At 41.4% G+C, this 26,475-nt stretch overlaps 1 pseudogene; it reads right to left on the minus strand.

Moving 5' to 3' along the window:
• Positions 1 to 10,055: 10,055 nt before the first annotated feature.
• LOC114583423 (vomeronasal type-2 receptor 26-like) lies at positions 10,056 to 17,950 on the minus strand (annotated as a pseudogene).
• Positions 17,951 to 26,475: the final 8,525 nt, after the last annotated feature.

Raw genomic sequence — 26,475 nt, forward strand, 5'->3', positions numbered from 1 at the left:
ACTAATGCTGTTAATATAATCTACTCAACATACCCATACCATCAAGGAACTGCATGGTACTTTCAAACTGACTGAGCTGGTGCTCTGATGAGGAAGTATGCTGGATACAATGAAGTAGAAGATCTTCATTTGTAAAAATGATAGTGCCCTAGCTCAACTCACATTTCTTGTCTGAGACAGCTAAGTTTCAGGCAATGATGACTGGATAAACCATGAAAAAATGTGCAAGGACTATATATTCCTTGAATGAAAGACTATATTTGAATGCATATATTGAGTGCGACAATTATATTGAGTGCGACAATTAGATGAGCTAGCCCAGTGTTTCCATTCTGATTAAGAGTAGCTCTCCAAGGTCTCAGGAAGGTGTAAGTCCTGCCACCTGAGATCAGTTTAAATGTGGTTGGCAGGAAATGATCTTGGGATACTCTGCATCTATGTCCAGAAGCTAATGGGTGGATTGTGGTGGGCTTTGTTATTATCTTTTCAATCACAGGCACCGACTCCAGGAAGCCAAGGCTCTGTTGGACACCTCAATCTTTTTTTGAGCTGCCCAGACCACCCCCTATAGTTGAGGCCAAACACTGAGTTGGGCACGCAGTGACATCAGGACATCACACGGTAACAGTGTTACTCAGAATATAGTGCCTCTTTTTTAAAATATGAAATACTTGTTTCTCATACACACAAAAAATTATTTGGGATCCTGTACTATCCCCCTCACTCTTGATATGACAAATTCCATCGCAGCATGAATAACATGTTTTCAATAGCAATTATAGAATAGTATGTTGTCTCCTACCTGTCTGGTTTGTAATCTTCCCTTCTGGACATGGAGCACAATCATAGCAACAAAATGGTTCCCCCTCTTTCCTTTGTCTGCTGTAACCTGGGCAGCAGTGGTCATTACACAGGGCAAGGGGTACAACCTGTTTTTAAAATAGATGGTAGAAACTGTGTTCTATTGTATTCTCATTTGTTCTTTGACTTTGGATCAACAGGGTGTTCTATTGAAATGATATGTTTTTGTATAAGGGATTGGTATGACTGTAATACGTTCTCAATGCTGTTTCGGTTGAGTTAAATTGTTTGTGCATCCTTATTAGTGGGAATGACCTGATTTGCTGGAATTCCATGGCTGTGGGACATAAATGCCAATGATCATGTTCTTTCTGGTTAACATCTGAGGCATATTAAGGCTAGTAAATCTGATAGGGAGGTGTTTAATTGTGAACAAGTAATGGGAAATAGAAATTGTACAAAATAAGAGTCGAAATGATTTGTGTGACTAATGTTGATTTCAGAGTGTAGTTGTCATTGTGGTGTTAGTATGTTACAGATATGTTGAGCAGTAGCTGTGTGTTTAAAGATTTAATGGGGGGGAGAGAATTTAGTTTTTTTATATATACATGGGATGCAGATGAGGTAAATTCATTTTTATTGATCAGGGAAACAGCAAACTAAATAGTGATTCTAGACAGTGAAAAAAAGATTCCTTTGTGTGAAAGGGCAGGATATATATTTACAGTGGTGCCTCGCAAGACGAAATTAATTCATTCCGCGAGTTTTTTCGTCTTGCGATTTTTTTCGTCTTGCGAAGCACGGTTTCGGAAAAGTTTTGGGAAAGCTTCAAAAATCACCAAAGTCTTCAAAAACCTCAAAAAAGGCTACCACACCGCGTGCTATGAGTTGCTCCTCGAAGTCAAGTCGCAACTGTATTAACGGTGTTAAGAAAAAGGAAACAAACTTGCAAGACGTTTCCGTCTTGCGAAGCAAGCCCATAGGGAAAATCGTCTTGCGAAGCAACTCAAAAACCCAAAAACCCATTCGTCTTGCGAGTTTTTTGTCTTGCGAGGCATTCGTCTTGCGAGGTACCACTGTAATAACTAAATGAATGAATGAATGAATGAATGAATAAATAAATAAATAAATAAATAATGTATAGTTAACTGTCAACTGAGAGAAATATCAGTTAAGAAAGTCAGCTGATAACTGCCTTCCATTAGCCAACTGCCATTAGTTCTTGGTTCTATGAAGGAGTCTTGGAATTTTAGTCAGCTAATCACAGAGCTGCAGAGTACTAATGCTGGGTTACCAGAATCAGTACAGTGGCATGTTCACAAACCATTCCTAAGCATAACAAGCCTCAATGAAGCAAACAAGAATTTATGCAGCATAGTTTAAGGAATTATCAAAATATCTAACTATGGACCTTAGAAGATGCAGTTGGATCCTACCTGGTTAAAACTCTGGTGCCATCTAATGATCTTCTCATTGATGAAGAAATCTCGGCCCAGTGGAGCTTGGGGATCCATTTTTCCGACTTTCACTCTTAAGAAGGACTTATTGTGGAAAGTCAACCAGTTGATAATATCAAATCCACCTTCTAGCTCACGTTTCTCATTAAAGAACACAGTGTCCCCAACACTGTTGTTAAACAAGATATTTCTCAGGAAAGGTTGAAGCTACAGAGGAAGAAAGAGAATGGTAGATTGGGTAAAAATAGAGCACATAGCACAAAGCTTCTGTTTTCTCATACTGCAATAAAATCAGACTATTTCTTGAAACCCCTGGTTTTCTTTCCTTTGAAGGAAAAACCACATCCAGTAATGTCCAGTAATGACAGCTTCCTGAATCCATACTAGCTATTACCACCATCCCATTCTGTTATCTTCCTTGAATTCTGGGGAAGAAATTGGACAGCAGAAACACCTTCACATTTTCAAAGTTGGTTTTTTTTTTTTTTGTAACAGCTTTGCAACAAACTTTAAAAAAGTAAGAAACAGTAAGAAGCATTTGCAGCTTACATGCAGGCAAACATATACAGTGGTACCTCTGGTTGTGAACGGGATCCATTCCGGAGGCCCGTTTGCAACATGAATAGAACGCAACCTGCAGCGGCACGTCTGCACACACACAGGTTGCAATTTGCTGCTTCTGAGCATGCTCGTGATGTCATTTTGCATGTCTGCACATGTGCGAGCGGCGAAACCCAGAAGTAACCCTTTCCGGTACTTCCGGGTTGCTGCGGGATGCAACCTGAAAAAATGTATCATGAAGCAAACGTAACATGAGGTATGACTGTATGCACACACCTCCAATTATCTCATGTGTGCAGGTATGCAAGACAAAGAAATGGCTGCAAATTCTACAACCACTTAGAACCCATATAGAAGACGTATATAAGGGTGCATATTGCTGAAGTATAATTAAATAATGTTATCTGGCATGTGTGTGTGTGTGTGTGTGTGTGTGTACACATAATATAGAGAATCATACAAACTGCCACTAGAATATTAATCTGTTATAGCTTGAAGAAAATGAGAACACCATCCCTGGAAAAATGGATTATCAAGAATTCAGACATTGTATATATGGTTATGTCTTTAAAATCTGAAACATGTATTGACAGCATCTGGAAGATCATGTTTGTCAAATATTATTTCATATGTGAAGAGATGCAATTTTTATGAGCAATATATTTTTGCAGCTTATTATAACGGAACTTTGTACTAAGACCCAATAATAATAAATGCATATAACGTGCAAGTCATTTCAGATACAAAGAGCTTAATGAAAAAGCAACAGCCCCTATGGATGTGGAAGTATGTGTCCGCACTCTCAATGCTGTCATCATACACATAGGCTTTTCATATATATATATATATATATATATATATATATATATATATATATATATATATGCTTTCGTAGATTTTCACGGGTACAGGAATGCAGGTTTTGGTGTCCTCGGGTATCTTCCCGTGTAAAAGTTGGGGTGTCTAGGCGACGTTTCGACGAGGTCTCACTCGTCATCTTCAGGCTGGTGCTTTCGGCTTCTTGTTACTGGAACAGAGCAGGATCTCAGTGTTTGAGTTCCTATAAATACTGTAGAGGAGGTATGGTGTATAGCCTCCAATGTTCTGGGCAGAGAGGAAGTTCCCAGGCTAGTGTGCCTTTTCTTCTTTTGTTCCTTAATTGCTTGAGGGATATCTTGAGTGATTTCTTGAGTGATATCCTGAGTACCACTTAGGTGGGTCATTAGGTGTGGATTAGTTGCTAAAGCCTTTGTGTCTTGACCTCTTGAACTTTGTGAAGAGTTTTTCTGAGAAGATGGGTGTACTACATTTAGTTGTGCTCTGGCTTGGCTTCGTGTATAGGGGCGAGCTGTGGTTTTGTGGCCTGTGCCAGCCAGATCTGTGTAGGGATTGCAGGGGGGTGCAGCATCCGGAGGTGCCACCATGGTTTGGCTACTGGATGGTGTCTGTAATTTATCTGTGGAGAGGGTCTGGGTTTGGGTCTGGTGTGGTTGATTGGTGATGGCGTTCTGTGTGCCTCTGGATCTGGTGTCAGTTTTTGTGGGGAGGGCTAATTTCCAGATGTCTGGCAAGCGGGATGTCTGCACCCCCCTGCAATCCCTACACAGATCTGGCTGGCACAGGCCACAAAACCACAGCTCGCCCCTATACACGAAGCCAAGCCAGAGCACAACTAAATGTAGTACACCCATCTTCTCAGAAAAACTCTTCACAAAGTTCAAGAGGTCAAGACACAAAGGCTTTAGCAACTAATCCACACCTAATGACCCACCTAAGTGGTACTCAGGATATCACTCAAGAAATCACTCAAGATATCCCTCAAGCAATTAAGGAACAAAAGAAGAAAAGGCACACTAGCCTGGGAACTTCCTCTCTGCCCAGAACATTGGAGGCTATACACCATACCTCCTCTACAGTATTTATAGGAACTCAAACACTGAGATCCTGCTCTGTTCCAGTAACAAGAAGCCGAAAGCACCAGCCTGAAGATGACGAGTGAGACCTCGTCGAAACGTCGCCTAGACACCCCAACTTTTACACGGGAAGATACCCGAGGACACCAAAACCTGCATATATATATATATATATATATATATATATATATATATATATATAGAATTGCTTTCCATGTTAGACATTACCTGAAAATAGTGTGTTTCATGAAGTCCTATATAGTGCCCAAGCACCATCCCTCCATTTTTGGCTTTGGATACAAACAGGGCATGCAAAGCATGTGCCACAGCATAGACAGAATTGTAGATGCTGTAGCTTTGGCTGGTCATTTGCATTTCAAAAAGAGCCCCAGGAAGGCTCTCCAGCTTCTCCTCACCAGTGCAGGATTCCTCCTCCATCTCCACATCTAGAAACTGGCAATCAAATGCCTGTTGCCAGAAGAAGCTGATAAAGCCATCAGCCTCAGAATGGGGATTCAGGTTCAAGAGGAAAGGGTGGAACCCGTCAACCTCACGGGAAGGAATGGCCAAAGATAAGGCACCATGGAAGTTTTGTATATCTAGATCTCTTTGAAATGTTTCTGATGAGAAATCAAAAAGGGCAGTCAGAACCCAAACCTTGTTTATTGGCCCCACATCAGACATTGATGCCGCTATCAGCAACCACTGCACACACTTCATGGTGGAAGTGTCTGCATTTACAACAAACACATTGACATTGGTTTTGCTCAGGGAAATGGCCATAACTTGATATTTCTCTACCATCGCAAACACATTGAAAAATTTACTGGCATTTGGCATTCTTTCGATGATGGCTGCACAGATTTCATTCAGGAAAAGCAGGGGTGCCAATGTCTTCACAAACATTTCTCCTTTGTTGTCAGCTGTGACAAAGATCCCAACCCATACCCATTGGAAATACAGAAGAAGCCGGACAATCCCATTGTATTGATCTGCTTCATTGGGCGCCATCTGGTATAAGGAAGAAAGATGCTTTTTTTCACCCACTGCTTCAGAAAATAAAGAATAGGTGACCTAGACAGGAAGAATGTAATAATAATAATAATCACCTTGTAGGATATTTGTTTGTGCTTAAATATTCAAACACATACTTAATTTCAGCAGGGTACACCAGAGAGACAGATGAAAAGAGTGGGGAGAGATCATTTAAAGAACTTTATAAATTAAAGAACTAGTGCTAAAGGGTGCTTGAGAACACTGTCCTGCAGCTTAAGGGACTCCTTCCTTCATACTAACCCCACTTAGTGTTCTGCTAAGAAAATGAATATTTAGGTTTTCTTTAGTTAAGGCAGCACTACTGAGATCAGAGTAATGAAAAAGACTTGCATTGCAGATGAATGTTCAATGCGGTGAGGCTCAGGACCTGTAGGCTCAACCTAATGATAATCCTGTTCCTAAGAAGCTCTGTTGAACCTGCCAAGAAGTAGGTTAGGCAGACATGTGGTGGTTGGCCCAGGGGCACCCAAAGAGTTTCATTTAGTTCTAAAGCTAACACTCTTTCTACTCCATCAGTCCTCACACTGAACTATCACATAAATTAAAACCTCATACACAATATTGAAATGGGATTAACTGAAGCAATTGAAACAAATGTCTCAATTGCTCTCCCTGCTTTTGTCAGAAGCTTTTCTGAGACACCAAATTGCAAAATTTAGTGGCCCATTATCCTATTTGCTGTAACTGGTGACTCATCTCTACATCACAGGCTGTGGACATGAGGGACAGTAAATGGGTTGAACTAGGGTACAAAACTATCACTTGAGCTCATGCGTCGTTAACCAAATACCCATTTTTCAGGTATGTTCCCACTATGAGGAAGAAACAGGAATCAACATCCCCTGCTGTCTGCCTTGCTTGGAAAACCCTGGAGCGAGTGCACAAGAACCATAAGCTTTGTTTCTGTAACTAATCCTTTACAGTCCTTCACACCTATTCCTTCCTTCACCCCAACCTGAAGACTGGGAATATACCATGAGAATACCTGTTATGCTGCAGTTATGAATTCTCATTCCATTCACAATCTTCTTACCTGTGGAATCTTGTAGAGTGTTAAGATGGTTGCCATATAGAGAGATGTTTCAGACTCGAGGCCCCCAATGACAGCTATCAGGTTCTTCTGAATGCCACACTTGTAGTTGGGGACAGTTTTCTTATGGCGAGAGATGAGGTTCAACGTATTCTGATAAGTCATCTTTGCACTAAAGTAGCTGTCATATATCTGGAACCCCAAGGTGACGTTGGATAAAATCTTGGGGTTTTCATTTATCTCATTCACAGCAAACACCAAGGATAAGACATGCTGATAGTTCTTTGGCACTGTGCTAAAGCAAGAGAGAGATTATGTATATGATCAACTTTCTGTCTTCTGCTTGGACTATTTCTTTCAGACTAATTTGCACAATACAGAATCACAGTTATCTTAAGGACGTGAGGAGAGAGCCATTCAACACAAAGGGAGGAAACATAGACAAGACTAATCCTGAGGATTAGTCAATGGATTTCCCCACTTCTCGTCTTTTGTTGTTACAGAAGCTTATACATGAGAATTTGTCAAAATTTCAGTATAAATTTATCCTTATATACTTGTGTTTGTATGAATTTTGCATAATAGACACAGTTTTACAGCACTCTTTGTTTGTTGTTTTTAATAAAAGATGAATTCATATTGACCCTGCAACATGTCATTTGCATTTTTGCACACGTTATTTGGCTGGAGACGTGCATTGCAAAATTCAGAAAAGTGTGAATTATTTTTAGCAAGTGTGTATAAGATAGGTCATAACTCCTCCCCCATCCTTGTTTACAGTCAGCTCAGAAGATTGCCCTGCCTGTTATTGACTGTTAGTCTCCCCGTCTTCAGTCCTACCAATCTCTCTGGGCACCTGCCACCACTGAATCGATTGCTTTTTCAACACAATGTTGCTTTCTGTTGTCTAGTTTTTTCCCCCTTAACATGAGACTTTTTTACCCAGAGGAAGAAAAATATCCTTACGCATATTCATCAGAATGCTTTTCCTTTGGCTGCTCCTTGAAGTGTAGTTCAGTGAAGGAGGGTGAGAACAGCTGTGAAGTGATACCACCAATGATGAAATGCCCAGGCTGATAATATTGGTGTTGGACATGGATGGGGTTAGTCACACAGTGCAAAGCAGGATGTACCAAAAACAGAGGAAGCACTATGAGTAGCACCAACAAGAGCAACACTAACATCCTGAGCTGAAAATTCATACCTCTTAACAATTAAACCCCTGTTTCAGCTTAAACTCATTAGCATCCTCCACTGTCAGCCTACATTAAAATTTGGCTGTGGGTATAAACAGCAGATTAGCTCTTGTTGGCACTGGGTGGTCTTTATGTACATTCTGAAGTTTCACCCTGGCATATGCTTGTGGACATCAAAGTGCCATGTGGATATTGCCAAAGGAAGGCTGAATCACAGTGGTTTCAGATAACTACATGCTTCACAGTAATTATCATAGTCCATAGTCTCTGGAGCATTGAAAACTATTTGGCATCATGCGCAGCATAAACACCTAGCAAATTATGTTTCCCCTGGCTTTTCAGTAGAGTGTGAGACTCGTAATTTCAGCATCATGGGTTTGAAACCCATGTTGGGCAAAATATGTTTCTGTTTAGAAAGGCCACAGTACAAGTCACAATAGTAATGAAACCCACATAGTCCAAGATATAATGGAACAGAGTGAATGTCCCTTTATTATAATGAAGTACAATTTCTGGAGTCAGTGAGTGCATGTTGAAATCTGGGAACACCTAAGAAATTGCCTGCCAGAGAGCACAGATCCATTTTAAAATCTTGTAGTAGGATAGAACAGTGGAATAGATAAATCTTCCCCCTTCCATTTCTTCATCAACCAGATGAAAAGAGGAAAGCAGAGAAGATGTCAAAATCAGTTTGACACCCTAAAAGCACTTAAGAAACCATAACTGCAATGAGAAAAATGTTATATTTACTCAATAATAACAACATAGGGGATCTGCAACCAAACCAAATTCACATAACTAGTCAAATCAAAAAATAGTCTGGGCAGAGAAATTCTCTAACTCAGGAAGGATCAATGACATACTAACTGGGCTTTTTGTGATTATTCTGATGGGAGTGAGGACAAGACATAAATGGAATAAACATTACTATTATTTGTGCTAATATGGATGTGCTACAAGGCATAGAACCAATATGTTAGTAAGGGCACAATCTAGCTCAGATGATAATGTTCCCTGACCTTTTGGCAAAATTAACCAAACCCAAGGCAAGACCCAATAGAGGCAGTGGCCATGCCTTTCATAGCCTACCTGCCACAAAGGAAAGCCAAGAGCCCATGCTGGAGAACAGCTATAGCTCAGTGGATGAGAAGGTCCTAGGTTGTTCCCAGTCAGTGTAGACCAGGCATAGGCAAACTCGGCTATTTCATGGGAGAACTAATACGCAAAATCGTTTTAGCACAGTATTTAGTCACTCTAGATCTGAGTGTTACTGCTGGATGACTGAGAATAAAAACCAACCAATCAAGGTAATCATTAGCTAAGACCTTAGCTCAAAGAGAAAAAGAGCTTTATATTGGGTTTGTACTCCAGTGCTACTGCTTGAGTCTACTTTGTCACTAGGTGGCTGCAGTAGCTTCGAGTACCAATTTCCAGGAATGGGAAACCTTGACAAGTCTGCATTTGGCGGCATGGTTTAAGAACATATGGAATTTGGCTATTGCTGAAAAAATTACGTATAAATTGTATGCATCCAGGGGGAATGGAGGACCAAGATAATTTCTGATGGGATTTTATTTCCTGTGCTTTGGACTTGCTCAATAGTCACCATCCATGCTAGGTTCAGTAATATGGATGTATTGATTTATAGTGGTGTGTTACCGTTTCTTTTTCTTATTATTTATTTTTTGTTTCCTGTCTATATGGTATGATGCAATGCTGTCAGCAGAAAAACATAAAAAAGTAAATGTTCCACAGTGCCAAAGTATTAAAATTAAAATAAAAATCTGAAATACATTACAGGGTCCCAAGTCACTTAATCCTTTTTCCATAGAAGTATGTAGAATAATAACACAATAAATGAAGCCACAGATATTGATTTTATTAGGTGTTTTTGTTGTTAACTCACACTTTGCAACAATCATGTTGGATTTAGGGGGAAAGAGCCATTTCTGTCATAAAATAATTAGAAACTCAGCATTAGTCTCTACTATAATTTAATTAATTAATTTTTCATAAATGAAAACAGAATCTGTTCTGCTGTTTATATATTTTTTCGTATTAGATGTTCTCTGTTATTTAACTCAGGTCTCACCAGAATGATGTAGCATTTGGGGGAAAAGATGCAGCCCAATAATCCAGCACTGGAAGCCAAGATGGAGAAGATCTCCACAGCTACCATGTACTTTCCTCGTGTGCTCAGGTAAGTAGGAACAAAGGAGATCCAAACACTGCAAAATACCAGCATGCTGAAGGTGATGAACTTGGCTTCATTAAAAGTGTCGGGTAATTTCCGGGCTAGGAAGGCCACAATGAAGCTGACAATGGCCAGGAAGCCCATGTAGCCTAAAACACAATAGAACAAGAGGACAGATCCTTCATTACATAACAATATGATTTCTTCAGGTGATGAGTGCATATCCAAATCTGGGAATGGGGGAGAGGTTGCCAGCCACAGAGCACAGATCCATACTTGAATAATGGAGCAAGAGAGGACAGTGGAATAAGCCAGTCTTTTCCCCAACCAGTTCCTCATCCTGGATCCTGGTTTCGTAGCCATGAATGCCAAAACTACAGAGATGGTTTTGGCCAAGATGCTAGACAGGGCCACAGAGAAGATGATACCAAAAGCAGCTTGTCGGAGAAGGCAGGTTGCCTCAATAGGCTTTCCAAGGAACAGCAAGGAGCAGAGGAAACACAGGAGGAGGGAAGTGAGGAGAATATAGGTGAGGCTTCTGTTGTTGGCTTTGACTATGGTAGTGTCCCGGTGCTTAATAAAGATGACCAGCACCAGAACTGTGACCAGAGACAACAAGAGTGCAGAGATAGTTGAAATAATGGCTAAAGTTTCATCAAAAGCAAGGAAGTTTGGAATCTTAGGGATGCATTGATTCTGCCCTCTGTTTGGGTAATGATCCTCTTGGCAACTGACACAAGTTTCTTGTTCTGAAAACGTAAATTAATTATGATCAGCTAAGAACAATCAAGACTGTTCTCAGGATTCAGAACTGTCTTATCAAGAAATGATCTTTCCTCATTTATTTTAAGCAAGGAAAGTTTTAAAATGTTTTTGGCCAAGAGCTTTAAAATATCTGCCAAGCATTGTATCTAGATATTTCTATATTAATGATATTTTCTTTTGGTGTGATTTTTGGACCACTTCCACCTAATATAAATTTTATATATATATACAGTGGTACCTCGGGTTACATACACTTCAGGTTACATACGCTTCAGCTTACACACTCCGCTAACCCAGAAATAGTGCTTCAGGTTAAGAACTTTGCTTCAGGATGAGAACAGAAATCGGGCTCCGGTGGCGTGGCAGCAGCAGGAGGCCCCATTAGCTAAAGTGGTGCTTCAGGTTAAGAACAGTTTCATGTTAAGAACGGACCTCTGGAACGAATTAAGTACTTAGTCCGAGGTACCACTGTATATATATTCATTCTTTACCACCCATCATATCATTCAACGTTCACAAGGTGGTTTATAATTTAAAAATAATAACTAGTCCTAAGAACTGAAATGTGGGTACTTCAAAAGTTTGGGAGAAATACTGGTTACCATACTTTTACTTGTATGACAAGCCCCCATGTATGACACGCCCCCTATTTCTGGGGACTCAAATTTAAGAAAATGGTGGGGAGATTCCCCAAAGTTGTTGAGCTTTTTGGGTGGAGGAGCTTCTTTTTGTCCCCTGCCCCAATCAACCAATCAACAACAGCCCATGCTGCAGCCACCAATAACAATCACCAACTTGCGGCAGCAACCAATCCCACATCCCCACAATGCACTACCCATGTATAAGACGACCCCTAATTTTGAACATGATTTTTGAATATACACGGAAAAGTACGGTAATTTGTTGGCAGTCTTCTCTATCTCCCAAAACAACCTCCTTCTTAAGGAAGATAACTCTACTGTTTCCTCCCAATGTAGAACTTTTATTTTGTTCCAGACCCTCTCATCCCATGTTACATTTTCCGTTCATGGAAATACAGCTCTACATTCATTCCACTAATCCGATGTATGAAAATTATTTTGCTTTAAAGATATTTTACCAAAATACCATGTGATGGGATGATGAGCTGCTTGTGCGTAAAATGCAAGTCCCTCAGAGTTTGATCAGGTTTTCAAACCTCTGCCTGTGACGGAGCCCCTCCGGCATGGCTGCGTCAGTCGCTAGCAGAATCCGAAAGTGGTCTCTTACGGAATCTCTTCCAGCATAAAAGCTCCTTAACGGAAACACGTCTTCTGGACTCTCGGCGTGACAGTTTCCGGCAAGGAGTGGGTGTCCCTATAGGAGGTCCTGAGACCTCCCCACTGTTTTCGCTGGAAGCGTCTCTGAGCCATCCCTCCGACTCACTTTCCCTTGGAGTTCCTCCTCTCCCCCTACTGGTTCCCTCTTCAGCTGCTGCGTCTCTCTCAACCTCAGTGAGCCTTTGCACCTCCTGTCCTTCCGATGGCAGTTCCCTGACATACCATGCTTAATAAAGGATATCAGTATTGCTGTACCCTCACATTACCACAGCTGCTTGTGTTTTGTGGAGCACTGATGGACAGATTGAGAGGAAGGAACAGCCCAGGGATGGATGAATGATATTATTCTGTATCTGAGGTGGGGAGGGGAGGTTAAGCAAATCTTTTAAATAAATGGCATATGTACTAAACACATGTCCTACCCATCTCATTTGAGATCATTCCTTCTGCACATCGAACGCAATCATAGCAGCAAAATTTCTTTCCCTCCTTCTTTTTCTTCCCGTAACCAGGATGGCAGATGTCATTACATAAGGAAAGCGGTGGCACCTACCCAAAGATACAGGAACAGTTTGGCCTTTTAAAAATGCTTGCAGAATCTATCTAATATCAGATGATCTGCTAATAAAAAAAGGAAGTCAAATGGAATGGAATGGAATATAAAATCCTCACATTCACAGGTGGCACATAAAGTGGAAGCAAATGCTAAAATAGAAATGGTCTCCTGGCTTATTAGATGACCATTTCCTTTTCTCAGAAAGGCAGTTCTTTGCCATTCCCTACCTGAGTCAGTCCCCTGTGCCATTTGATTCCCTCTTCATTAAAGATGATCTCTTTGTTAGGAGGAGCCCGAGGTTCCAGTCTTCCCACGTTGATTTTGACATAGGAGTTATTTGGGAAAGTGACCAGGTTTGTAATATCAAATCCAGCTACTAATACTCCATGTTCGTTAAATGTAATTTCATCTCCAGCACTGTTGTTGAAAGAGATCCTCTGAAGAACTGAGTGCAGCTAGGTGGAGAGATAGACAGAACCAAAGTGCTGTTAAGGTACTGAAGCAGGGGTCAGCAAGGTTTATCTTGCCTGGGCCGGGTCGGTCCTGCGGAGATCCCTCCATGGACCGGATCGCAAGTGTGCGTGCCTGCGATTTCCAGCACTGCGGAAGTGTGTCTCCACGCTGCGCTGTGCCAGTTTAGCGCAGCAAGCAAGCAGGCAACTCAGTTTGGGGATCCATGGGCCTCAGGTTGCTGACCCCTGTACTGAAGTACAGTGGTACCTCAGGTTAGATACACTTCAGGTTACAGACGCTTCAGGTTACAGACTCCGCTAACCCAGAAATAGTGCTTCAGGTTAAGAACTTTGCTTCAGGATGAGAACAAAAATCGTGCTCCAGCGGCACAATGGCAGCAGGAGGCCCCATTAGCTAAAGTGGTGCTTCAGGTTAAGAACAATTTCAGGTTAAGAACGGACCTCTAGAACGAATTAAGTACTTAACCCGAGGTACCACTGTATTTCCCCTGCATTTATTAATATAAATTCTTTCACAAATTCAGGTTATTATTTTTCTAGGAGACCAAGTATTTATGAATTCAAGACTTTTACCATTACTAATAGAAAGCATGCTATTTTAATTACTAGTTATAGGGAAAGTGTGGGAAATCATGAAGAAAAGTGTGCCATTCGTTATTGTTTAATGCGGCTTTCTTTAGAAAGCTTAAATAAATGTTGGCTTTAAAACAACACATTCATTTAAGGTGCTACTGCTGAGAGAACACTAAGGCATGAATCCATGGAGGCGAAATTGGTCATTGGCCTTTGGCTACTGCATGACACACCACTGTACTATAGTCAGGTATTGGCAATAGAGTTTGGCCAGTGAAGAAACATTACCTGCCAGGGCTCTACATTCAAAGGAGACAATCTGTCCATGGCCTCCATTGTTCTGTGGTTGGATCTAGCTGATTTCAAGATATGTAAGGCATGCGCCACAACATACACAGCATTATAGACACTGTAGCTGTGGCCAGTCATGCTCATTTCAAACAGAGGCGCAGGGAGGCTCTCCAGCCTCTCCTCTCCAGTACATGTGTTAGAGATGAATGTGGAGTTTGAAAATGAGCAACTGAATGCTTGTTTCCAAAAAGTTTTGATAAAACCATCTTCCTCTGACCAAGAAGGGTAGATATTCCTTACAAATTCTTGGAACTCTTGTAGCTGCCTTGAATGAATTGAGACGGAGATAGCACCTTCAAAAATCTGAATATCAATTTCAATTAACTTTTGAAAATGGTGTACTGTGAAGTCTATTTGTGCTGTGGTAATCCACACTTTTGTTTCCGAGAACAGCTTTTTATACTGAAGAAATAGTCCTTTCATTACTCTGGTTATCCCTATAATGTTAGCCAGCCACATCACTGATGCAGTTTCTCCATATATAACAACAGCACTGATATTCCCTACACTGAGAATTGGCAAAATACTGTGTGTGTCCTTGATAAGTTCATCTATCTTGTCGATACGCAGACGTTCTGGAGCTCTTTCTGTGAATGCTGAACAAATGCCATTCCTTGAGAGTATGGGCTCCATGATATGCAAAAAAATTTCCCCGTCCTCATCATCTTTGGCAATGAGCCCGATCCATTTCCAGTTGAAATGGAGAAGTAACTGGACAATTCCCTGGTACTGAAGGCCTTCATTGGGAACCAAACGGTAAAAGGAAGGAATATTGATTGGATCATTCACTGCTGGTTGAAATGAGCCATATGAAAACTGCAAGAAGAGGGGAATTTCAAGAAATTGAAATTGGGAACAGGAGAAACGTATTGCCCCCTCGCTCAGTCTAGTCTCATTTATTTACTTCTTTTGATTTCTTACTTTAAACCTTGTGATCAATGACCGCAATATATACTAAAACATTTTTTAAATGACTAAAGCACAAGTCATTCAACTCTGTTTTGATAAACAGACAGGTGTAAGAGAAACATGTAGTCATTAGCTAATACAAACCAAGTCTACCTCTACATATATTTGTTTAAACACGTTAGTTTAAAAATCTGTAAATTAAAAATACAACCTAAAACTAATAAAGCAGTATAACAATATTAAAAACATATAGATTCAGGTGATTCATACACATAAAACAGTTTCCAATCCTATGTGCTTCTTATTTTCCTCTTTTTAATTGCGGGGAGGGGGATACTTCAAAGGTTTTCAGTAACAGTAAGATAAAATGTGTGTGTCTCACCTGCTTGGAATCCTAGGAAGAAGAAAACAAATTAATGTTTTCTGGTATGACTGTAACATAGCACGTAACAACACATGTAACATATCTTTCAAGCCACAAAGCAGGCAAAGTTTTCAAGTTGGATAGGTTATTGTAACTCCTCTCTAACACGGCAGCTGAACGGACATTTTCAATGAGCCAGAATGAATAAAACACAAAACTCCTGAGTGTCCAGGACTCTAGAATAATTAGTTTCTGTGTTCCCAGTTGGAAATTGAATAGGTAGAGACACCTATTTCTCCACCTGAGGCAAAATGGGATCTGTGGTCTCTTGCCCCTTGCCACCCCACCCCGCTACTTCTGCCACCATCACAACCCCCACCACTTCTGCTGAAACACCCTGGCTCACACCGCAATGACACACACTGGAACAACCCCCTTTCTCTAGGTAGAGGGGGATGTTCTGGCAATGGTGGAAGCAATGTGGTGGGCAAAGCACAGATTCTTCTGCTTTTGCCACCTAAGGTGGGTGCTACACCCCCCAGTTCTGGGCAGAGAACAATAGTTTGGCAATAATGCAGGCAGCAGATTCACCACCCTTGGTATTTGTCAGATAGTCTTTTCATTCTTGTCACCTAAAGATAGAAAGTTTAGTAAAGAAATGCTGGAGTGTTTTGTTTGTTTTTTCAATTATTGGACAGATATCAGCCTTGTATTACTACATGAATCTACACATTTCATTATGTAGCAACTAGAGTCCTGGTGGTCAGTGAAGAATTTTTATCCACCTAGCTAATCTCTCTCTCTCTCTCTCTCTCTCTCTCTCTCTCTCTCTCTCTCTCTCCAAGCTAATATATATTACAGTCCAGTCTCTGGGCAAAATAACACATTAGCCATATGCAATAAAAATACATATACCAACATTAAACAACAGTCAACTTCAACCAGCTGTAGCCAGCAATATGTATTAAGCTGGATATTAGTAGCAAGCAAAGACTTCAGTAAGCATGTAGTTCTTATGTAGGCCTCTCATACCTGTGGAATCTTGAAAAGTCCTAAGATATCTGCCATGCGTGAGGAGGTAACAGAGGCAAGCCCCCCAATGATTCCTATTACATTTTGATGGACGCCACATTTGTAATTGGGGACAAACTGATGTGATTTGAAAAGCAGGTCCAGGGTGGTTCAGTAGGTCATTCTTGAGTCAGAGTAGCTGTCATAGATGTGGAACCCAAGAGTAACATTGGGCAAGATCTTGGGATTGTCGTTGATCATGTCAACAGCAAAGACCAAGGCCAGGATGTGCTGGTAGAACTTTGTCAAAACACTGCAAAGAAAGTCACTTGCTATTTCATGTGAGTATTAAACAGTGCACAAAGTCACTTTAACACATTATTTGTCCACTCTACATCTTGAAGATTCAGCTTCCTGACATGAAGGGAAAACACAGCCTGCATAACTAAGTTATACTGGTAAGAAAGTAAAATGTATTGTGGCTACCTTTTCCTGTATTCCTTTAGATTTGCACACCATAACTAAAGGAATATTTGTATTTGTCTTGAAATCAAATTATAATCTTCATTTCTCCAAACACATAGATTCTGTAGACATCTCCATATTTTGGCAAAGGCATTTCCCTAAATTTCACTTTCTTACTCTTCAGAATTTCTATCCATTGTGCTCCTTATCACTATGAACTATGAAGTCAAAACATCTGCTAATATTTGTAGAACTGTTGCAAGAACTTAGAACTTAGAAAGACAACAGGTGTTTGATGGCTTAGTGCTCTTGTTCCTGGCTCACCTTAGCAGACTGTTTCATGACACAAAGGGTCTGAAAGTCTAATGCCTTTTAGGATACTTTAATGAGTCTGTTTCTATTATATAATACATCCCTTTGCCACATGTTGTTGGAGATATCAGGAAAAATATAGAATGAAATTAAGAATTAAGAAATTAAGACAATGTGTGCATTTATTCACAGCATTGTGTTACTTATTGTTGGAAATATATTTATGAGTGAAGGTGTGGAAAATGCAAAACAATTGCTTTTTAATGGGTTGCTGCTGTGCCTGCCAGTTTACTTTTAGAATTGACTTTTTCAAGAAAGGAATGATTGAAACTCTTTCCCCCACCTTGAATACTGTTCCCTCCTAAAATGATTAAATCACGTCCCTAGTTTTACTATCTTTAATTATTTGAATGCTTAACATACACAGTAATGATCTTTTGAAATCATCATATATAAACAACTACATTAAATTAAAGGTCATTCCCTTACAGTGGGATTTCAATCAAGACCTGAGAAGGGTGTTGTTTGAAGAGGACTGGGCGGGAAATATAATGGATAAGAGACACCATCCCACCAATGAGGAGATCACCTGGCTCATACCACTCGTGTGGAATATGTACAGGATCTTTTCTGGTGCATTTCAGCTCATGCACTTTGCAAACCATGTTTGAAAGCAGCAGAAGATGCAGAAAAAACATCCCAGCGACAAATTTCCCTCTGTACATAGACTCTCCTACCTCCTTTCTACAGCATCATTGCTAACATCAGCCACATTTGAATAAGATGACTTGAGGTGGCAGCTGGTTTTAACAAATCACCTCTTTAAAGAGACAGCTGTCCACTTCATTCCTAATCTCAACCCTGTTATATAGGAATGCTTTGAATGTTAGAGAAGAAACACCAGCTTGGAGCTTACTCTATACGAATAAAGAGAAGCTGACAGCACCCTGCCTCTCTTTTAGCCCTAATATTAGATGTCTATGGAATACTGCATAACTTCCCCCACCACTACCAACTTCAGGTCAGTCACTGGAGTTTGAGCAGTTGAATTGATTATAGTCATTTTGATAATTACAGGGAGATAATACTACTTCTGCAATGTTTTTGAAATCTGTGCCACATTCTGAGTTGCAGACGCAAACATATTTATCAGATCGAGAAGTCATGAATTTCTCTTGATTCAATCCGTTGCTCCTTTATGTCCAAGAAAGACTACTATTGAAATTCAAACTGACTCACAGGGATGAAATGAATGTGAAGGAAGAGTGTGTTTAGAATATTGCCAAGTCACCCCGATCTCCATGAGTTGTGCAAGATTCCAGGGCTGAATGCACACTTTACCCAGGGCCTATGTTTCTTTTCTTTTTTTTACGGGACGCGGGTGGCGCTGTGGGTAAAACCTCAGTGCCTAGGACTTGCCGATCGTATGGTCGGTGGTTCGAATCCCCGTGGTGGGGTGAGCTCCCGTCTTTCAGTCCCAGCTCCTGCCCACCTAGCAGTTCGAAAGCACCCCTAAGTGCAAGTAGATAAATAGGTACCGCTTTATAGCGGGAAGGTAAACGACGTTTCTGTGTGCTGCGCTAGTGCTGGCTCGCCAGAGCAGCTTTGTCACACTGGCCACGTGTCTTCAGACATTGCTGGCTCCCGGCCTCTTAAGTGAGATGAGCGCACAACCCTAGAGTCGGACACGACTGGCCCGTACGGGCAGGGGTACCTTTACCTTTACCTATGTTTCTTTTTAGACAATAAAGCACAGCAGAGACATTGTTGCTTTTATTATACATGGTCTATTTGCACACATATGCAACTTGAGCCTAGGGTGGGGGGAATCCCAGCATTAAATGCCACGAAGGTCGCTTGCTTTCTCCCACAGGCACAGCAGGCTTGAGTCTAGAAACAGAAAAATGAGCCATGCTCTCTGTCTCTTGGTTATGTTCTGTCATGGTCTGTCCACATGGTACTACTGGTCCCACTTCTCCTTCTTTGCCCCACTATCCAAACTGAAGTCCTACATCTCTGTCTCTGCTCACTAAGACACACTGAATGAGAAAGTGACTCACTTCCTAAATACCTCCAGTGCTTCCAGGAAAGCACAACCAGAGAGTTTGTCAGCATTTATTTGAATGGTCCTATGTTATCCCATCCCACAGGGGCATGGGTGGTGCTGTGATCTAAACCACTGAGCCTCTTGGGCTTGCTGGTCGATCATAAGGCCAGCAGTTCAAATCTGCATGGTGGGGGTGAGCTCCTGCAAACCTAGCAGTTGAAAAGCATACCAGATTGAGTAAATAAATAGGTACCACTGCTGTGGGAAAGTAAATGGCATTTCCATGCACTCTGGCCCTCTTCACGGTGTCCTGTGTACTAGAAGCAGTTTAGTCATGCTGGCCACATGACCTGAATAGCTGTTTGCGGAAAGAAGCTGGCACCATCAACCTGAAGCCAGTTTCCAATATTCCTGTGATTCTCTTCCTCTCCTCTCTCTGAAACTTCCTATGCTCTCCCCAAATTTGCTCAAAAAAGGCATAGAGCCTCTTGAGCAAAAATGCATGGCACTCATGGGGATGCAGGAGAAGATAGGAAGGGGAAGTAATTTTTCTTGGTATGTTCTTGGTGAGGAAACTACAGGGAAAGTGATACCTGACATCAAGTCCACATAGCCTAAGAACTAACAGGACTACAAATTGTTCTGTGATTTATATCTTTCTTTGTGCCAACTGCTCTCTGTTGTTAATGTCAGGCCTCAACATGATAGTGTAGCAATTAGGGGGGAAATGCATCCTAGCAACCCAGCACCAGAAGCAAAGTGGATCTCCACAGCCACCATGTATTTTCCTCTGGTGCTCAGGTAGGTTGGAATGAAGAAGAGGCAAACACTGCAGAAGACCAGCATGCTGAAGGTGATCAACTTGGCTTCATTGAAGCTGTCAGGCAAGTTCCTGGCTAAGAAGGCCACAGTGAAGCTGACATTGACCCGGACACCCATGCAATCCAAAACACAGTAGAACTTGGGAGCAGACCTTTCATTACAAATAATTATGATTTCTTTGGTCATTGAGTGCATGTCCACATTTGGGAATGGGGGCGAGGTTGCCAGCCAAAGACCACAGAGCCCTACTTGAACAATGGAGCAGGAAAAGACAATGGAATAAGCCAGTTCTTTGCCTACCCATTTCCTTTCTTGGTTCCTGGATTGGTAGCCATGAATGCCAAAACCACCAGTGTGGTTTTGGCTAAGATGCTGGAGAGGACTACAGAGAAGACAATGCCAAAAGCAGTTTGTTGGAGAATGCAGGTCACCTTGTTAGGTTGTCCAATGAACAACAAAGAACAGAGGAAACACAAAAGGATGGCTGTGAGGAGGCTACAGGTGAGGCTTCTGTTGTTGGCTTTGACTATGGCTGTATCACGATGCTTAGTGAAGATGCCAAGCACCAGAACTGTGATTAGAGAGAATAAAAGTGCAGAGGAAGCTGAACTGAGGGCCAAGGTTTCGTCAATGGCCATGAAATTTGGAGTCTTGGGAATACATAGATCCTGGCCCCTGTTTGGGTACTGATATGCTGGGCAATTGACACACGTTTCCATGTCTGAAAACAAACAAACAATGCATGACAATTTGAAGGAACCCAAACTATTCTCATGAATTTCCTCATCAGGAGTGCACTTAGCATGGCGTTTTCTACCTTGAAACCTTTAAATCTTCTAGTCCTCTACAAAGCACTTGCACACAAATTGTAAAGCTAACTTGGGCAGTGATGGCAAACAGTGTCAGCCATCTAAGAAGCAAAAAACAGCGGGCTCATTTTGTGGCAGCAGTGGTGAGAGAAGGAGCTGGAGCGTGTTCCACAGACCCAGATCCTGGATAGTGGTTCTTCCAGTCACCTGGTGGTTTTTCCTGCATTATTTGTGGATCAGTAGTCTAAGAAGCAAACACATGTGGTTTTGGTTGATGGTACCAGGCATGATGGGACTGGAGATGGAAAAGTTTTTGTTCCCTGTTAAAACACTCATTTCAATGACATTATTTGTGTCTCTAAGCTAGAGAATAATCTAATGTCTATATCCTGTTTAGTAAGGAAGCTTACTGGTGGTTTGTATGTACTACAAGATCAGGAAGGTTTTACCACGAAATCTGGTGAAGAAGCCCATGCTAAAATTTGCTGAAGACAATCTGCAACCGTTTCTAGAGGAATGGAGTCACCCATAAAAATTTCTACAGCATCTAGTGGGATTTTATTACCTTTCCTCAATATACTCCATCCATGTCAGCTTGGGTAATATGGATGTCTTGATTTATATTGGTGTGTAACCATTTCTTTTATTATTATTATTTTATGTTTATTTCTGTTGAATATGCTTTGATGCAAGCCCGCACTTTGGGGTTGTTTAGGTAAAGGTAAAGGGACCCATGACCATTAGGTCCAGTCATGACCGACTCTGGGGTTGCGGCGTACATCTCGCTTTATTGGCTGAGGGAGCCGGCGTACAGCTTCCAGGTCATGTGGCCAGCATGACTAAGCTGCTTATGGCGAACCAGAGCAGCACACGGAAACGCTGTTTACCTTCCCGCCAGAGCAGTACCTATTTATCTACTTGCACTTTGACATGTTTTCGAACTGCTAGGTGGGCAGGAGCAGGGACCAAGCAATGGGAGCTCACCCCATCGAGGGGATTCGAACCGCCAACCTTCCGATCAGCAAGTTTTAGGCTCTGTGGTTTAACCCACAGCGCCACCCGCATCCCTTGGGGTTGTTTATTATGTCAATAAAGAAAAAAGATAATAATGTGGGTTCCTTGGGAAGCACTGGAAGAGCTATGTGGGTGGTTGGGGCCAGAAGCAGAAACAGATCCCTAGGATGCCCCTCCAGCTGAGGAAATTCCCCAAGCCTGCCTACTGGAAGAGCCAGCCCTCAGAAGAAAAGAATCCCAAACAAAATGTTTCACAATGCCAAAGCATAAGAAAAAACAAAAACACACCCAACAACCTTGAAATAGTTTCATTCCGTCAAATAGCCCCACCTCACTGATACCTCTTTCAAAATCCTATATAGAATAACAATAACATAAATGAAGCCACATATGTTGATTTTATTAACTACATTTTGCTGTTCAGCTCTAGCTTTGCAACAATCATGTTGGATGGGGGGGGGGATATTTCCTCTTTTTTTCCATAAAAGAAAAGAGAATCTCTTCTGCTGTTTATAATCTTCTTTGTATTAGCTGCTCTCTCTTGTTCAATTCAGGTCTCGCTAGAATTATATAGCATTTTGGGGAAAAGATGCAGCCCAATAATCCAGCACTGGAAGCCAAGATGGAGAAGATCTCCACAGCCACCATGTACTTTCCTCGTGTACTCAGGTAAGTAGGAACAAAGGAGATCCAAACACTGCAAAATAACAGCATGCTGAAGGTGATGAACTTGGCTTCATTAAAAGTGTCAGGTAATTTACGGGCTAGGAAGGCCACAATGAAGCTGACAATGGCCAGGAAGGCCATGTAGCCCAAAACACAATAAAACAGGAGGACGGACCCTTCATTACATAACAATATGATTTCTTCAACTGATGAGTGCATATCCAAATCTGGGAATGGGGGAGAGGTTGCCAGCCACAGAGCACAGATCCATACTTGAACAACAGAGCAAGAGAGGAAAGTGGAATAAGCCAGTCTTTTCCCCACCCAGTTCCTCATCCTGGATCCTGGTTTAGTAGCCATGAATGCCAAAACAACAGAGATGGTTTTGGCCAAGATGCTAGACAGGGCCGCAGAGAAGATGATACCAAAAGCAGTTTGTCGGAGAAGGCAGCTTGCCTCAGTAGGCTTTCCAAGGAACATCAAGGAGCAGAGGAAACACAGGAGGAGGGAAGTGAGGAGAATGTATGTTAGACTTCTGTTGTTGGCTTTGACTATGGCAGTATCCCGGTGCTTAATGAAGATGACCAGCACCAGAACTGTGACCAGAGACAACAAGAGTGCAGAGATAGTTGAAATAATAGCTAAAGTTTCATCAAAAGCAAGGAAGTTTGGAATCTTAGGGATGCATTGATTCTGCCCTCTGTTTGGGTAACGATCCTCTTGGCAACTGACACAAGTTTCTTCACCTGATAATGTAAATTTATTATGATAAACTAAGAACAATCAAGATCGTTTTCAGGGTTAGGAACAATCTTATCACAAAATGAGCTAACCACCATTTTTAAAGAAAGGAAAGCTTTAAAATTTTATGGTGAAGAGCCTTAAAATCACTGCCAAGCATTGTATATCTATATTAATTTTCATTTGGTATGTTTTCTCAACCCCTTCCACCTCTCTTGTAATTAATTAATTTAATGCCAACCTTCAGCCAAAGATCACAAACGAGGGAAAAACCCTGGTTAATCTGTTGACATTCTTCTCTATCTCCCCAAACAACATCCTTCTTAAGGATGATGCCTCTGCTTCTATTCCCTCCCAATCTAGAACTTCTCTTGTGTTCCATATCCTTTCTCTTTTCCTTCTGGTATCTAATGGTTTGTGGACATCCTGCTCAACATTTATACCACCATTCTGATGTATGAAAAGATCCTTGCTTTAAACATATTTGAAAGCTCTTCAAAGGAAAACTGTATGTGATCTAAAGCCTATTTTACTTTAAGCATCTTTGAAAGGTATAATTTCTCCAATTTTTTTTAAAGAAAACTATGTATGTGACCAATATACATGCTTTATAAAAAATACAAGTAATGCTGTACCCTAACATAACTACAGGTGTATGTGTTTTGAGCAGTATATTTTGGGGGTGGGGGGCGGAGAGCAATGGCCAGCCAAGAGACACATGAGCAATATTACTCTGTATCAGAAAAAGCGAGGGTGATTAAGTAAATCTTTTAAATAACTGGTATACATATTTTTCGCTCTATAACACACACCAGACCATAACACACACATAGTTTTTAGAGGATGAAAACAAAACAAAAAAAATATTCTAAACGAAATAGTGGATATATGATTTTTGTGGTTCATGCTGTGGCCCCAGACATGTGATCTGACAGTGAGTTTGGAGTAGCCCAATGCAAAAATCCTGAGGATCCATGTGGATCCATGCTTTGTAACCACGGAGGAGGGAAGGAAGGGGAACCATGGATCCTCTGCTCACGACTGCAGCAGATCCCCCCGCCCCCCGCAGGCATTCGCTCTATAACACGCACAGACATTTCCCCTTACTTTCTAGGAGGAAAAAAGTGAGTGTTATGGTGCAAAAAATACAGTATGTACTATACACATGTCCTACCCGCCTCAGTTGAGATCATTCCTTCTGGACATCGAACACAATCATAGCAGCAAAATTTCTTTCCCTCCTTCTTTCTCTTCCCAGAACCAGGGGGGCAGATGTCATTACATAAGGAAAGCGGTGGCACCTATCCAAAGAAGAAGGAATAGTTTACTATTTCAAAGATTCCTGCAAAATCTATCTACTGTTACATGATACCAGGAGGCCAGTGAAATGGAATGTAAGATCTTGGCATTCACAGGTGGCACACACAGTGGAAGAAAGAGCTTGGTTTGGTAGCCATGAATGCCAAAACCATGGGTATAGTTTTGTCCAAGATGCTAGACAATATATTGAGGTGAGATGAGGTTTCTGTTGTTGGCTTTGACTATGGCATTGTCCTGGTGCTTAATGAAGATGCTCAGCACCCGAGCTGTGGTCAGAGAAAATAAAAGTGCAGAGAAATGTACCTGGACTCCTGAATCAGCAGGTGGCCATTTCTTTTCCTAGGAGCGATAGTGAAGTTATTTCTAACCCCCAACTGAGTCAACCCTCTGTACCACTTGGTTCCTTCTTCATAAATTGTCATCCTTGTGTTAGTTTCCAGCTTTCCCTCGTTGATTTTGACATATTTGCCGGAACCTACCTGAGTCAATCCTCTGTGCCATTTGATTCTCTCTTCATTAAAGGTGAACTTTTTGCTAGGAGAATCCTGAGGTTCCAGTCTTCCCACGTTGATTTTGACATAGGAGTTATTTGGGAAAGTGACCAGGTTTGTAATATCAAATCCACCTACTAATTCTCCATGTTCATTAAATGTAATTTCATCTCCCACACTGTTGTTGAAGGAGATCCTCTGAAGAACTGAGTGCAGCTAGGTGGAGAGATAGACTTAACAAAAGTGTTCATGTGATTATATATAATCACTATTAGTTTTCTTTCACAAATTTAATTATTTTTGTTTGGGAAACAATGTATTTATGAATTGAAGACTTTTACCATTACTAATAGAAAACATGCCATTTTAGTTACTAGTTATGGACAAAGCGTAGCAAATCATTAAGAAAAGAGAAGAAAAATGGAGACATTATTGTTTTGTTTTCTATGGAAAGCTTGAACAAATATTAGCCAGACTTAAAACAACAACATTGATGCTTGGTATCAATGCAACAGAACATTAAATGAGAATTCATGGATGAGAAATAGGTCCTTGGCATTTGGCTACTGCATGACACACCACTCTCTTATAGTCTTGGCTAGCTGGGAGTCATGGTTTTGACGCATTTCAGCGGCCCTGGGCCCTGGGCTCAGCCTGTTTGGTTCCTGCAATAATAATAATAATAATAATAATAAATTTTATTTATATCCCGCCCTCCCCAGCCGAAGCTGGGCTCAGGGCGGCTAACAACACTCAGGGCGGCTAACAAGCACGGATCTCCTGCCCTCCCGCCTTCTAATGTCAGGCATTCAACACCTGACCATGCTTTGGACCTCAGTTGGTCACGTTTTGAAGGGGCCTGGTAGGAATTTTCTCTCTCGGCACATTGGTACCAGTCACTTGGTTTTTCACCTGCCTCATAGCAAATCATCACAACTTTATACGGTTTGGCGGTTAGGCATTGGAAAATGCTTTGTGTGTTGGAGGGGAGGTTGTGGCCATCACCTACCCCTCCCCTTGAAGGGTATTCTGTTAAAGGAATCTGATGTTCATGGTTCCTGTCCGATGCCCAGGTGGTGGCTAGGGCCATGGCAGTACCCTCCGGTAACTCTAGGGGAGAGCTTCCAGTTGATTTGCATCAACAAGTTCCCCCTACAGGTTGTTAACCCTCATGTGACTTCCTGCAGGGCGGGCAGGAGTCAAGTGTAGTTGGGTCGAATCCAATGCCTAAGCCAATGCCACTCACATTATGTAACCAATAAAGTTGTGGCCTTTTTTAG

Source organism: Podarcis muralis, chromosome 13 (genome assembly GCF_964188315.1).
Source record: "Podarcis muralis chromosome 13, rPodMur119.hap1.1, whole genome shotgun sequence".
NCBI lineage: Eukaryota > Metazoa > Chordata > Lepidosauria > Squamata > Lacertidae > Podarcis > Podarcis muralis.